This window comes from Thermobia domestica, chromosome 3 (genome assembly GCF_964235325.1).
Source record: "Thermobia domestica chromosome 3, izTheDome1.hap1.1, whole genome shotgun sequence".
NCBI lineage: Eukaryota > Metazoa > Arthropoda > Insecta > Zygentoma > Lepismatidae > Thermobia > Thermobia domestica.
Window position 1 is genome coordinate 50,972,630 of NC_137456.1, and position 5,448 is coordinate 50,978,077.

Genomic DNA, 5,448 nt, shown 5'->3' on the forward strand with positions numbered 1-5,448 from the left:
CGGCGTACTTTTCGGCAAGGCGGGATGGGATGAAGGATGAGATGTAAAAATAATGGAAACCAACCAATATTAATGACAAATCCATTGGTCTTGAGATCGCTGAGATGAATAGTGGTACTTCAAATGCCGTTGAAGCCCAAGTATATTCCTCACCAGTATGGAAGTTGATGATGGGATGACAAGGTCCGATATTAGAGTCCAATCCATAGTGTTTGGAGCTACTGAGGTGAATAGTGATACTCCGAATGGTTCCACGAATATCCACGAGTTCGCATTTTTCATAAATCTGTTCCGGGGCGAAGAACGAGCATTTCAGCTGGCATCTCGTATGTTAATTTACATCAAACTAATATACGTAGAACTCTTTGTCGTGTAGGTCCTTGGGGCTCGGACACCTCTTCCCCGAAATGTTTCCTTTGCTGTAAATTTAATCTAAATTTAGGTGTAATTTTACAAATTTCAATTAAATTTATCCTTGTATTAAATTTTGACCTCCCCAAAAGCTTTAGACGCTCTCGTGAAATTATTGCTCATGTGTCTGCTCTAATGCATTTGTAACATATAAAATATACTTACATTATTAACTGCGTCTACTTCAGCCAACCGATCCAGTCGTATTCTGAGGAAAACAGTTACTGGCCCTGGAAGAAAATATTATTTGTACATTACTCACTAAAATGCATTAGTGACATTAATTATGTTGGTATGCTAAACACATCTATATTCTTTTAAAAGAAGGAAAATATACTTTAGTTATGAAAATGAAATTCATGTTATCAACGTTCAAAAACGCCCATACTTTAGTTCTAGAAGGATGTGGATAAGATTGTATTATCTTAATTTCCACATAAACTATTACGACAATAATTTAAAGTTCGAAAGACACTTTCCGCTATTATTCTATGAGGAGATGCTGAAAAGTTTGTAGCCCAACATAGAAAGAGTGTAGGTAGAATGATAAAATTATATAGTTTTTAAGAACTCTGTATAGTTTTTATATCTCTGTATTTACAAATACAAATTTTCGTATAAATAACAAACTTCTTACTGTACTTATTAGGCAACTGAAATGATCATGTGTGGCCAACTTCACAAACATTGAGATCAAAGTTGTCATCAAATTTTAGTTGCACGAAGGGAAGTCACCGAATTAAATTCATGAGGAAGTCTATGAAACACTACGAGCTCTCTTCCGTACTATGCAATGATTAAGAAGTGGGCAGTGCAGTTTAAATTTGGCGAATTCTCAACCGGTGGTGCTCAACGTGCAGGAAGACCAAAAACAGTGAGTGTCCCCGAAATCATGACTGAGATTCATGACATTAAAACCCACAAACGCCCCTTGTGCCACCAGTGACCCACTTTATTTTTCACTACGTTACATGGGCTATATCATTCATTTAGCCAAAAGCCCGTTGTTCCACTTCAGGCACACTACCCGTTCTCTTGTACGAATTTCGTTCAGTTTTCTTCTCAGGTTTTCGATGTAACACGGTATTGTTCAATGCAATTGCTAATGAATAAAACTGGTCTTGGGCGTTTGTGGGTTAATCATGAAAATCACAGAATCCTGCAATACTTGTGGCAGAGATTGTGAACATTTCTGGAGAACTCATCGGTGGCATAATTTATAATGACTCGGGCATGCGCAAATTACCGGCAAAATCTGTTCTCAAAAGTTTTTTTTCAGTAGGTCAAAAGCGTGAAAAATTTAGGACATCAAGGGAAGTCATTCTTCCTTTCGACCGCAATGTAGATCAGTATCTGCCACAAATAGTAACCATTAATGAAACTTGGCTGTACCACTACGATTGCGAGACGAAGCAACAGTCAATAGAATGGTTACACGAAAGTTCCTCTCGACCGAGAAGTTCAAGACACACAAACTGTGTTTGCTACATTCTTCTGACAAGGGAAGAGAGGAAGTTAATATATATAAGGGGAAGATGATTTATACATGAATCGAAAGCTCTAATGACGCTTATTAAGAATCTGTAATAAAATTTTTCCGAATGCATATACCGTGCGAGTTATATGAATATACAGGGAGTCCAGAAAGTCTATTTCCACCCCTAGAAATGATAAACGGTGAGACAGGTACCAGAACAGGAAAACACTTGTTTTATCATTTTAAAAGTACAACGCATCAAAGCATAAAGTGTTGTCCAGTTCCACCCGCAGGGTCCCAGACGGGGTCCAACTCAAAATTTGCAAATGGTAAGGGAGTCAATAGGCATGTCGTTGGAAACCTGCTGGGAAAGGAAAGAAGATGAAACAGGTCTCTACTCTCTAAAATTAATCTGTGCTGTATGACGGCTGGTCAAAATATCAGCAAAACCATCATTGCAAAGTCTATGACCACTCCCATAAATCTGAATTGTTGAGACAGATATCAAAACAGGAAGGCAAATGCGTCATCATTTCAAAAGTACAATGACTGAAAGTAAAAATATTTGTCCCAGGATGCTCCACAGGGTCCCAGACGGGGTCGTACTCAAAATTTTCAAATGGCAAGGGAATTCAAGTAGCATATCACTTGTAAGTGTTGGGAAATGAAAGAAGACGGAATAAGTGTCGACTCTCTAAAATTATCCTATGAAAATGGCGGCCAGTCAAAAAATGTACATCCTCATTTCGATTCTCAGACCGCATTCGCTTTCCATTTTGCAATCGGTACTTGTTGTCATTGTCAGACATTTGCACGTATTCGCTGTTCCTGATGGAAGAAATTGTTTTGAATCATCTTATTCATCAAGTATAAAATGATTCAAAACCAGACAACGAGCATAAGTGCCACTATTCTACACTATATGTTAGTCAGATCTATACTCAAAGATGTCAAATGTTATTCATTTTCTTTTCTTTATTTTTTAATCTTATTTTATTGTATTATATTTCTTTAATTGTTTATACATTACTTTGCCCAAAGAGCATAATCTCACAGTAGGGAATGTTCTTTCTTTCCCTTGAGTACAAGAATTAAAATGAAACTAAACTAAAACTCAACTACAGAAAAAAGAACTAAAAAGCAAGATGTGTGCACAGTGTTATCGTAGAACATCCACTTGTTTAATCTACTTTCATTTAACAACAACTTGCCAACGATATGCTACTTATCCACCCTTGCCATTTTAAAAATTTAAGTAGAATCCTGTCTGGGACTCTGTAAAGGACCCTTCAATCATTGTACTTTGGAAATGATGACACACTTGCTTTCCTGTTTTGACATCTGTCTCACCGTTTCAGTTTTTTTTCTTTGGGGAGGGGGATAGCCATACGCTTTACAATGACGTTTTTGCTGACATTTTGACCGGCTGGAATTTTGCACAGGGTAAGTTTAGAGAGTCGAAACCTGTTCCGTGTTCTTTTATTTCACAACAGGTTTCCAACGATATGGTATTTGACCCCCACCATTTTCAACTTTTGAGTTGGACCCCGCCTGGGACAATTCGGGTGGCACTGAGACAATACTTTTAGCTTTGATATGTTCTACTTTTAAAATCATCAAACACGTGTTTTCCTGTTCTGGCGTTTGTTTCACCGTTTGCAATTTCTACGGATGGAAACGGATTTTCTGCACACGCTGTATATTTATATAACTCGCATAGTATATGCATTCGGAAAATTTTTCTTACAGTTTTGTAATAGGCGTCGTTAATGCTTTCGATTGGCGTATAAATCATCTTCCACTTCAATATATAATCTAAAGTTATCTATTGAATACTGTCACGTTCACTTGTCGCGTTCACTAAAGTTATCCATTGAATACTGTCCTTAGCCAAAGGATCAAGTTTCAAGTTTTTACTTTGTATTCCTGTTTCTGCGAGATCCATCTTAACATTGTAATCCGATATGCACCTAGGTCGTTCTAATGATCGTTTTCCGATTGGGTTTCCAGTTAAAACTTTAAAAGCGTTCCTACTTTCTTCCATTCAGGCTATATGGCCTGCCTACTTGAGCCTTTTAGACTTCATGAACCTAAGAATGTTCGGTAAACAGTATAGATAATACAGTTCCTCATTAAAAAGTTTCCGTCATTCCCCATTTCCGTTAATCCGAATATTCGTCTTAGGATTGTATTCTCAAATACTTTAAGTCTGCGTTTTTTTTTTCTCAAGGTAAACGCTCATGGTTTGCAATCATACAGTACAATAGGCATGATTATCATTTTACTTATTTTAGGGTTCAAATTCCTCAACAAAATTCGTTGCAACGAAAGGTTTTAAACTGAGTAATAACACAGATTCCCTGATTTCAGTCCACAATTTATTTCTTCATGGATATGGTTTTCGTATGTTAATATTTATCCTAGGTATTTCCACTGTCTTGAAAGCTGTATTTGATATCGTAACGCATCCATAATTTACTGTATTTCAATCCCGACGAATTTCCATGTATTTAGTTTCCTCACCATTTATTTACTTCTAAAGCCATGCCCTGTAAAGATTATATATAAAGCTTCTGTCTTTCTTTCTATTGTTCTATCATCCCGTATTATATTTATATCATCGGCATACATCATAACCTAGTGAATACTATTCAGTCCAGGAACTGTTTATTTTCTTTGATTTTCCTTACAGCGTATTCCAGAAAAAAAGTTGAATAATAATGGCGACAACACATCTCATTGTTTCACGCCATTCTGGACGTGGAAGTTCACGGACAGTTAATTCAAATTTTGCATTAAAATGTTCGTTCATCAAGTCTAACTTAGAATCAATTCGCTGCGTCAGTTGTTGAGTGATTTCCTGAGACATCAGCTGTATTTGTTGTCTTGTGTTGAGTTTCATTTCTTCGACTGTCGTTGTAAGCTGTTGACTTGAGTTAAGTTTCACTTCTTCGACTTTCGTTGTAAGCTCACTGCTTATTTGCTGCTTTAATTGCATAAACATATCCAAGATTTGATTAGTATTTACCATTTGCGATACGGTTTCTTCTGTATTATCCGTCGTTGACCTACCATCATTATGCACATTGGCCATATTAGTCTTGCGCTCAATTTTTCTTCCACTACGCAAAGAAGTATAATTTAAGTTCATAAGTCCCTTGATATTAGAATTGAACCCTGTCTTTTCTATGCTTCAAGACTTCTACAGGGTCCCGGGATTCGGCGCACCATTATATAACGAGAATGTTTATCTCTCTATATATTATTATTAAATAATATTATCGACAAGACTATTATAAAATATATTTGAAGCTTACACTTCCTTTTATTTTCAAAAGATGACTACAAGTATCCACATCACAAAATATTTATCTTCATAACAACCATACCTTCTTGACAACCTTTTATATATCCATGACAACCTAATCAACAAACTTTTTCTTTTTCAATATATATTCCTGCTCACTTATTGCGCCTCTGATCATATTCATAAAACAGGTACAGATTGATAATATTATTTTACATCGTTATATGAGCTGATGTTGAGCATCACTTTAACA